Below are 10,580 nucleotides of genomic sequence, written 5' to 3' on the forward strand. Positions count from 1 at the left end.
CGGAATAACAACATAAAAGATGTGTACAATTTCTGCCTCACTGGCTTAAAAGGAAATTGCTTAAACTGGACTCCTTTTCTCGCCTTTCCACGAGATGGAACACAGCTGTACCAGAAACTCAGATTTGATCATACCATCCAGGAAATGCCCTAGGAGATGGCACAGTATCAGGATGGAAGGAACCTGTATCTCTGAATAATCTTCTCAAGCAGAGAAGCCCCACCATTGTAGACTAGCTGGATTTTACTTAAGAAATTAAACTTACACAGGCCACTGTGTTTTGAAGGTTGTTTGTTGAAACAGCTTAAATTTTACCTTTACTGGAGCATTTGCCTCTGGTGCCCCATCACATCCCCGTGGCCCAGCTCTGATTCAGTCTCCAGTGGACAGTGCCTTGTGAGCTCAGATCCATCTCATGCTGACTGCACCCCTGAGATGCATGGGGCTCACCTTTCTAGCCTTCACATCAGGGCCTTCACTAATGCCTCAGAAGCCCTTGCAGGCCACATGCTACCCTCAGATAATGCAAGACAAGAGGCAGTGGGTAAATGCTCCACTCTCTTCCTCCAGGTGTTAAAGGCGAAGAGGGAGCAAGAGAATTGTTACGTCCCAGGTCTCGGGTGAGTTCCTGGGACGGGCTGCCAAGTGTGAGGATTCTTGGCTTCTCACAGGAAAGAATTTACGAGTGAGCCATAGTCAAGTGAAAGCGAGTTTCTTTAGAGAGATACACATTCCATACGCAGAATGCAGTGCAGAACGCGGTGGTCTCAGAAGGTGAGAGCGGCCCCAGGGTATGGGGTTGCTAGTCTTTGTGGGCTGGGTAATGTCATATGCTAATGAGTGGGAGGATTATTCCAGCTATTTTGCAGAAGGGACTGGGATTTCCAGAAATTGCATCACCGCCCCCTTTTTGGCCTTTTACGGTCAGCCTCGGACCTGTCGCGGCGCCTGTGGGTGTGTCATTTAGCATGCTAATGTATTACAATGAGCGTATAATGAGGCTCGAGGTCTACAGGAAGTCAGTTCTTCCACCATCTTCCCCCTAGCTGGTTCTAACCGGTCTCTGTCCGTATCCTCAATGGCTGTGTCATTCTTTTAACAGTTGTGCCCTGCGCTCTTCCTTCCTGTCTCACAGGGAGACAATTCTGTGAAAAAAATTTTTAAGAGAACTGAAAATGTTTCACCTGAAGAAGAATTATTAAATATTTGAAGGGCCTGTATGTATGTAAATATTTGAAAGGCGTGTATAAAAGAAGAATTCAGTTAACTTTCATTCGTGTGATCCCACATAGGAGAATGAAGACTGAGGTAGACAATGCAGGGAAAATGACTTCATTCAGTTCACCGTAAGTAAGAACTTTAAAAATTCAAAATTGTTCAAAGTTGAGTTTCTAAAACTTATTTTTGAAATAGAGTGACAGGTTACTTAAAATTCCCCAACAATTCCCACCACCTGCTCTTCTGTCCAGACAGACAAGGTCTCTCAGGATCTCTCTCCTGCCGTGGCTTCTCCTGCTCCCCACCTCGCCCCACCCATGACAAGCCTTGACAAACTCCTTATAATTCTAACACACCAGGCTACTTCATCTCTCTGCCTTTCCACCGTGCTGTTCTTTCTGCCCTTTCTACCCCGCCATCCATTTGTTTTCCTAGCAAACCTCACTCTTCACAACCCAGACTGGGCATTTCTTCCTCTGAAAACCTTGCCTGAACCCTGCCCCACCCCCACCACATCCACACCCAAGAGTTAACTATTCTCTCCTCTGGACTATCTGTTCCTTTCAAATTCTTATTTTTTCTATTATTGCCCACACTGTAGCACAATGATCTGCCTGCACGTCTGTCAACTCTGCTAAACTGTGTTTCTTAAAGTCAATGACAGAATCTTATTAATATTTTTAATTGAGGTACAGTCAGTTATAATGTGTCAATTTCTGGTGTACAGCATAATGTTCTAGTTATGCATATACATACATGTATTCATTTTCATATTCTTTTCCATTAAAGGTTACTACAAGATATTGAATATAGTTCCCTGTGCTATACAGAAGAAGTTTGTTGTTTTTAATCTATTTTTATATATAGTGGTTAACATTTGCAAATCTCAAACTCTCAAGTTTATCCCTTCCCATCCCCTTTTCCCTGGTAACCATAAGATTATTTGCTATGTCTGCGAGTCTGTTTCTGTTTTGTAGATGAGTTCATTAGTGTCCTCTTTCTTTTTTTTTTTTAGATTCCACATATGAGTGATATCATATGGGGTTTTTTTATTCATTTTTGTGACTGCATCACTTAGGAAGGTGTCTGGCACGTAACAGGCATACAATTATTTGAATAAATGATTTTAGAAAGAAGGAAAGAGAGAAATAAAAAAAGAAGGAAAGAAAGAAAGAAGGAGGGAGGGAGGAAGACTGGAAGTTTTTAATGGGGTAATACAGAGAGAACTGAATCATGAAGAGTAGTTATTATGACTTACCCTTAAGGTTTCTACCAACTCTGAGTGTTTGTGATTCTAGAAAAAAGAAAAAAAAATTGCCAGCTGCTCAAGGCTAATTAGACTTATTTAAATGAAAATTAGGTTAAAAGATCAGTCATCATATAGGGAGGAAACTATCTCAAAGCAAAAAGAAATTTTATGACGTTTTAACATCTTAAATTGTTGGGTTACACCAATCAAAAGTTAGTACATGAAGATTCTCTTTGTACCATTTAGTACGTGCTTGGAAATCAATTGCACCTACCCTGTAGTTGCTGAGTGAGAAGAGAAGTAAGTGAGCATGTGTGTGTTCATGTGTGTACATATGTGCGTGTGCATGTGCATGCATATCTATGAGCAGTATACCATTGTCTCCCCTGCAGTGAAGCAATCAGGTAAAGAATCTGAGTTCTATGAAAGGAGTAAAGTAAAATCGATTGCTTTCTCTTAACTAAATCCTCACAGTTACAGAATTGTGAAGCCCTCATTTATTAACACAATTACTACATCACAGCTCTCTATTTCAGACCCAGTTGGACACTAAAATAGTTCTGATCTAATAGATAAACCCAGTTGTTGTTCCCTACTTTGTATTGGCTTCTGCTTAAGGTGTAGCAGAGCTTGGGAAGATCCTCATTAGGGGCAGCTTCCCTGACTCTTGCTTCAGTCACTGTTGGCATGATGGTCACAATAACAAGAAGCTACCCTAAGGAGTGTGACTTCAATAAGGACAATTAGCAAACTCAGGGCCTAATCACAGTGACCAACCTCCCCTCTAACATCCTCCAGTACTTTCCCATTAGCTTACCCCCAGGTTTAAAAATTTTCCTACCGTTTAATCCAGCAGAGCTGAGTTCAGTCTCTTTCTCCTATTGTAACAGTCTCAAATAAAGCCTCTATTATTATTATTATTATTATTATTATTATTATTATTATTATTATTATTATTATTATTATTATTATTATTATTATTTAAAGAAGCTACCCTATACCCTGCCCATATGGCCCACTAAATTTCTTTTACCACCTCCACTATCCTCTATGGTGGAGGAGAATCCAGAGATGAGGCAGGATTTTATTTTACACACAACCTCACAGCTCTGTACTTATTCTGAATGTTAAAGCATGTCTGTGTTTCAGTATTGATAGTAATTATTAGAATTAGGTGAATTTGTGAAGATAAGAAAGTTGTGCCTTTAGCAGTCCCCTTTGGAGTGCTTTCTTCCTGCCCTTTAAGTTTCTCAGTGCTTAGTATCCTTGTAGTTCTTCTGTCCAGGATCCTCCACATAGACACTCTCCATTTTCTGGAGCATCTCATAATCCCTGGCCACCTCACTCAGCTTAAAATATATCTATACTGAGAACTGGTCTTTTACCGTCTTTAAAAATGACTCACTAGAGAATCTGATCAATTAATTCATTGTGATCTGTTGATGGATAATACCAACTAGGGTTGAACCATGGCTCCACCACTTTCTTGTGTGTGCCCTTGGGTAAGTTACTTAACTTCCTTTTGCCTGAGTTTCCTGTAAAATGGGGATAACAAGAGCAGCTACCTTATAGGGCTGTTGTGAGGATTAAATTAAGACATAGAAAGTGGTTAACCTAAAGCCTGGCACATAGAAAGTACTCAATAAATATTAATGATTAATAATCATATTTTAGGAGGGAGTTTTGTTTGGTCAGAACTGCAGACCTTGTGGAAGATCCCTTGGGAATGATTTGGCACATATTTTGTCAGTTCCATGGAGGGGGGCCTTAGTGGTTACTCTGCACAGCTGGACACTGTAGAAAGACCAATGAGAGAATGCATCCTTCCACACCCTCAGAGGTACAGCTCTTTAACATAAAGCTAAGAATCCTTTTAAGACAGGCAAGTACTCTAACCAAGGACGCCCCTGGGAACTATTGATTTTCTAAAACCCTAGTGTCTTATGAGAAGTTTTTAAAAATACCTTTGCCTTTTATCCCTAGTTTCTCTCAAGTGATGACTACTCTCCGGCGTTGGCTGGGCCTGCGCATTTTGACATTCTTTATCAGACAAACAACTGTGTCCCTGTGCTTGCCCTTATACATCTTAATGACTGGTATCAAAAATCCCAAGAAAAATGTATTATGGCCAAATGTAATGTGCTGAAAATCATTTTTCCTTTTCATAGGGATCATTTCAGTTCTAGAAAGTGTGCTTTTTTAAGTATATTAAAAGAAATTCAGACAAGTTTTTAAATCCTGTTATCTCTGTAATGACTTAGTTTCTAGACAAAATTGGCATCCTTTTAAAAGCTTCATTTTTTTTTTCTGTTCTTCCTTTTTCAATAAATATGGCCTAGAAGATAAGCCTGTTGTATGAACCCACAGACTGAAGGCAAAAACAGAAGACAGGAAGGAGGTTACATAATTTCGTATGATAAAGCCAAGATAAGAGAGAAATCAAATCACTCTCATCTCTTTGCAGCTGATTTTGAACTTGCCAGTGTAGAAGGTAATAATGCACACTTCAATCTATCTTCCTAATAACTACCTCTTTAATGAGACTTTAATTGTCTGCGTGTGTTGTTCCCATTCTATTCTTTTGTTTTTAAACATTTACAGTTTTTGCTTCTTTTTTTTTTTTTGCGGTCAACTTTACACATTCAGTATTTTCTATTTTAAAAAGTTTTGATTGAAATGTTATCTTAGCTTTATATTTCTTCTCCTTCCCTCCCACACTCAGACACCAGCCCCTTTGAAGTATCTTGAGTGACCACATACATATTGCCTGAGCTATTTCTGCCATGAGTTTAAAAGCACCATGCATAAGTCATCCCCTATTTTCTTCTCACTCCCTTTCAATTCAAAGTGTGTGCTCTCTTGGCAATACAAAATGATACATTTCAACAGAGCACAATTTATAAAATGCCTGTTAGACCATTTTTGTTTTATAAGGAATCAAATGTTCATGTCTTAAATATTGGCCAATCCTAAGTACTTTAGAGTGGAGGTTATAAGAGCATGACCCAATAATGTCATCGTATGTCTTGAAGTTAACTTAATAATATTATTATCTTCAAACAAATGTTTCCATTCATCCTATTCCACAGACCATTTTCAATTATAAACTATAAACTAAAATTGAAATTGTCAAGTCCCATCAACAAGTGTTGATCAAGCACATCTCAGCTCTTTAAAGCCGCTACAGCTGAGAACATGTCTTACTGAACCAAACTGGGGTCCACTTGCCTGCGTGCAGTAAAGCCAATCTACAGACACCAGGTTATGGTGAAGGAAAGTGAAGTGTTTATTATAAGATGCCAGACATGGAGTCGGGACAGCTAGTGCTCAAAAACCCAAACTCCTTGTGGGTTTCAGGGAAGCATTTTTAAAGGCCAGGTGAGGGAAGGAGTTCCAGAATATGGGATCAGCTCATACACAGTTCTCTGACTGGTTGATGGTGAGGTAACTGAGTGGTGTCACAGGGTTAACAACATCAATCCACAGGCTCCAGTCAGCCTGGGGGTTACAGGCTCATGGTCATCAAGTAGTTAAGTCTTCCATTTGGTGGGGGTTTTGGCATCAGTATAACAACTCAGGAAATGTGCATCAGATACTATTATCTGGGTACTCCAGAGAGGAGCTAAAGTAGAGGATGAGGGGAAGGGGTCTGTCCCAGGAAGTCCCATAGGATCCTGCTCTGTTACACGTGTATTTTCTTCCTTGATTTCTCTTCCTATTATTGCCTTTCCACGTATATTTGTGATTTAAATTTAACTTTTTGAATATGGCTACTGAAATAACTACAATGTTTGACTAAACTGGGATAAAATCAAACAGCTTTTTGAATTTATTTCCTGAAATGAATGGCCAAGGGTGAAGTTTGAAACTTAAACCAAATTCTACGTATTTCCAAACAATTGATTCTCGGCAAGTATAGAATTACTTAATCATTTTAAAACTAAGAAGTCTAAAAATTAGTTACTGTGTAAAAGGCATAATCGACCCTCATTATTTGCAGATTCCATATTTGTGAATTTGCTTCTCTGCTAAAATTTATTTGTAAATCATAAATTCAATTCACATTGTGCATTTTCTGTCATTTGTGGACTTGTGCAGTGAAGAAAAATTTCAGTCGCCAATGTGTGGGTTCCCAGCTGAAGTCAAACAAGGCAACAATTGGCTTCCTTGTTTCTGCTCTCATGCTATAAAAAGTGTACTTTTTTTGATTTATTTGCTGCTACATTTTTCACATTTTTTGTGCTTTTTGTTGGTGATTTTGCTGTTTCCAATGGCCCCCAAGCATAGTGTTGAAGTGCTGTCAAGTGTTTCCAAGCTCAAAAAGGCTGTAATGTGACTTACACAGAAAATACATGTATTAGATAAGCATCATTCAAGCATGAGTTATTAGTGCTGTTGGCTATAAGCCCAATGTTAATGAGTTAACAAAATGTATTAAATAAGGTGTATTTAAACAGAAACACACATAAAATAAGTTTATATATTGATTGGTTGATGAAGATGTTGTCACCAAAGGCTCACAGGAACCTAACCTTGCATTACCCCTGGGAGCAATGGTTCAATACTTTATAAAACATAATTACCACAAATAATAAGAATCAATTGTATTTTAAACCCGGGTTCAGTTAGAACCACCAAGAAATTGGCTACACAAATAAATTAAGAAAGTGTCTTTCTATGCCAAGATCTCTGGGTCATAGGCCCTTGAAATTTTCCATAAGAAGAGTACTAAAATTGAGTTAATTTATTTTGATAAAGATAATTCCCTGTTTCAGACAATAAGATGTCTGTGATCAGCAAATGTATCTCTAACAAAGTTTAAAAAGAACATTTGAAAATTCTTAGTTACCTTTTTTTTTCCCGTAGCTAATAGCTTTATTACACTGTAGCTGATTCAAATACATTGATTCATTGTCAGCTAGTTTTCCCCTTTTAAACAAATATCATGATTTTTCAATACTGCTTTAGCCATCTCTCGGCTTCTCAGCTAAGAATGCCTGTCTCAGGTCCACCTGAAATCCACCACAGGTGCTTGCTGCCGCTGAGACTGCTTCAGGGACAGAAGATACTCTTGGTTGCTCAGTGCGTCCTTCTTTGTTTGCCTTGGACTTTTATCTCTGGTGCACGGTGGCCTGTAGTCCACCTCAGGTGTAAGCCATTCCTGGCCAGCTCCATCAAGCCAGTGGTCGCTCCTCAGATCACAGTGTCAAGCAGCCACTCAGCTCACCTTGGCTACCTTATAACACAGCAACAGTGAACATGTGTGATAAGGTCACCAAAATAATTGTTGCCAAGGTATATAACCCCACAAAGTGAAACCATGTTTTAAAAAGTCAGGCAGTAAAGAGATTTTTCTCTTGTCTAGTTTCCTAAATGTGTATAAGATATTGCATGAGCTAAAAAAAGGCCAAATGACAACATGTGAGAGATGATTTTGTTGTGGTGGTGAGGTGTTGGGTTGTCCTTGGTTATCATTTGAGGCCAATTCTATTTCTTAGGGTAGAAAATGTCTTTGGTATACTGTGTTGCTAAATAATAAAACTTAACGCTCTTTTGCCTTGAAACAATTTATTCTATCATCTCAATTCTTACAGCACCAGATTTGCAATATATGGTAGTCTACAGTATGTTTGACAAGTGGCTTGGGTTACAAGCAAAGTAGAGTTCCATCTGTTGGCAACTTAAGTGCAGTAATGCACCCTAAGTAAGGGCTGTGAATAGAACAACGGGGCTACTTTGATCGTTCTGTAGGCAAAGCACAATAAGTGTTGATTAATGTGAGATTTATTGACAGGTTATGAACCAGGGAGGCAAGAGGGTGGCCAGCTAGTCACTGCCTAATGCCTAAATTGCAGCACCAGAGTGATTTTCACTTTCCTTCAGCACATTTCCTGTGTTCCCATTTTAAGTCACAGCAGTCATAGATTTTCTACCAGTCATCTTCACCTGTTCCTTAGCCATCGGAAGACCTGCTTATTTGGCACTAATTCTAGGTATCTTCCCTAAATTTTTCTTGGCTTTATTTCTTCCCATTATGCCTTTTAAATAATAAATGTAATTAGTGGTTCCATAAGACTTAATATTTAAAGCACTTTCATAGTTGTTAAAAAGTCAGTCCTTACCACATCCATGAAAGTTAGACCAGGTCTGTTCTCTCATCTACCCCAGACGCCTTCCTGTCAAAAATAAAAACTTTATAAACTCCGTTTAGTGAAGGACCACATTTTGTATATTCTCAGCAGACCAGGGTGTGAGTCCTGAGGACTTAATCCACATTTAACAGTAACTGGGACATGTGCTAAGGTACTACTGACCATATGCTACTTCCAACAAGGGGTCAGGTCTTATTTTATTAAGCTTGTATATAATACATAACACATTTCCATACACACCTGGGCAATGAAAAGAAAATTGATGACTATGAGTAAGGTAAGTAAAATATACTCCCTCCTGGATTCAAAGTGATTATCTAATTGAGGCAAATTACCTTATCCAGGATTTGCTTATAATAGAAAATGTAGCTCCTGAAAGGCTTAATGACACTGAATTGGTACCCTTTTGAACTAAATTACTTCTTCAGAGAGCAAAATGGTCTTCCTGGAAGAGGTAATTTACCTTAAACATATGAGCACTTTACCTCAAAGAAAAAGTACCAATTTGCTCCGGGAACGCCATTCTTTAGTTGCCCACCCTTCTGCACAAAGAATTGGCCATTGCAAACTATTTGTCTGTTACTGTTTAAGTCTTTCAAAGTACAGCCAGTGTTTTCCTCCTTAAAGTGGCCATATTGGAACATTAACTCTCTGAGGACAGGGATCTGCTCTCAGTTGGAAATTTAGTTTGTGCTAATTAAAATAGTATGCTTGTAAAAGGTTTGTTTCATGAGGGGAAACTTCACTGCTGTGACTCTAGCACAAGTGAGGTGAAAATGGCTGATAATCCTTCCTAGGTAAAGCCTGTTTGGGGGAACAGCCCACTCCTTTAATTGAATTCATTCTCTGAACCCTTGAAAAATAGCAATAGTCCAGATCCTGAAAACCCTCTCAGTCAGTCTTTTATCAAACAGTTCTTATAAGTGCTAATGAAGAGCCCCCCTTGAGCTCACAGACTCTCTACTGCAGACCAACCCTCTGCTCCAAGCACTATTTTAGGTGTAAGGCCTTTTGTACAAACATTCTCAAATACTCTTATACTGTGGATTCACTATTTGGACTTTATTTTTCTTGCACTTCATCGTTGCCCTTCTGCATATTTCAATAAGCCATCCCTAAATCCTTTTTATTGCTATGATTGCTTTTGCTGTTGTGGCTATTCAGAAATGGAATTGGCAGAGGCCAGATAGAAGAAGATATTCACTGTGTTTATTTCCTTACCACTCAGTATCTATAAGCGTTCTATTCCCATCTATGATATTCATTCCAAGCCTGTCCAGTTTAGACCTTGGTTTTATCTTTCTACTGTGTTTCTAATCTGGCAAATCTTGGTGGTATTTGTAATTTAAAAAACCAAACCAAACAAACAAACAAAAAAAAACCCTTAATTTCATATCAGCAATGAATGCAGTTAAATGTCCCTGGATCATTAAGGAGGATATTAAACAAAAATATTGTTAATATCTAAAACTATTCTGACATTATCTTACATTTTCAAACCACCTGATATTGCGCAAATGAACTTTCTTCATTTTCTGGTCACTAACAGATGATTCACTGATAATCATTTCTTTGTCAGACCTTTACAACCTAGTGTTTACCACAACTCTGGTTTCTTTAGGCTGCAGATGTCAAGGCTTCTCTTCTTGTCCGTTTCCCTACACACTCAAAAGAGACAGGTCTTCCTCACACAGCCCCCTCCAACTGCTCAGTGGGCTTCAGTTCAAAAAGCTCTGTTTAATTTACAGATCAATGTGTTTCTGTTTGTTTCAATGAGCCCACACACTGTTAAGTGTAATTTTTCCTGTGGTTAAATGCATGTTTTTCCTTTGAGAGTGACTGTTTTGTAATGGTGTAACTACAGCCCACACTTACTCCTTAAAAACAGAATTGACCTTTTTTCTCCTTTTCAACCTTATAAATTTTCAAGAAAGCTTGCGAGATAACAAAACCTGATTTCA

The 10,580-nt window shown here is 38.6% G+C and overlaps 1 pseudogene; it reads right to left on the reverse strand.

The window, feature by feature from the left end:
* Nucleotides 1-7,431: 7,431 nt before the first annotated feature.
* LOC105085527 (SNRPN upstream reading frame protein-like) lies at nt 7,432-7,642 on the reverse strand (annotated as a pseudogene).
* Between the last annotated feature and the right edge of the window lie 2,938 nt (nt 7,643-10,580).

Source organism: Camelus dromedarius, chromosome X, assembly GCF_036321535.1.
Source record: "Camelus dromedarius isolate mCamDro1 chromosome X, mCamDro1.pat, whole genome shotgun sequence".
In the NCBI taxonomy this organism is placed as follows: domain Eukaryota; kingdom Metazoa; phylum Chordata; class Mammalia; order Artiodactyla; family Camelidae; genus Camelus; species Camelus dromedarius.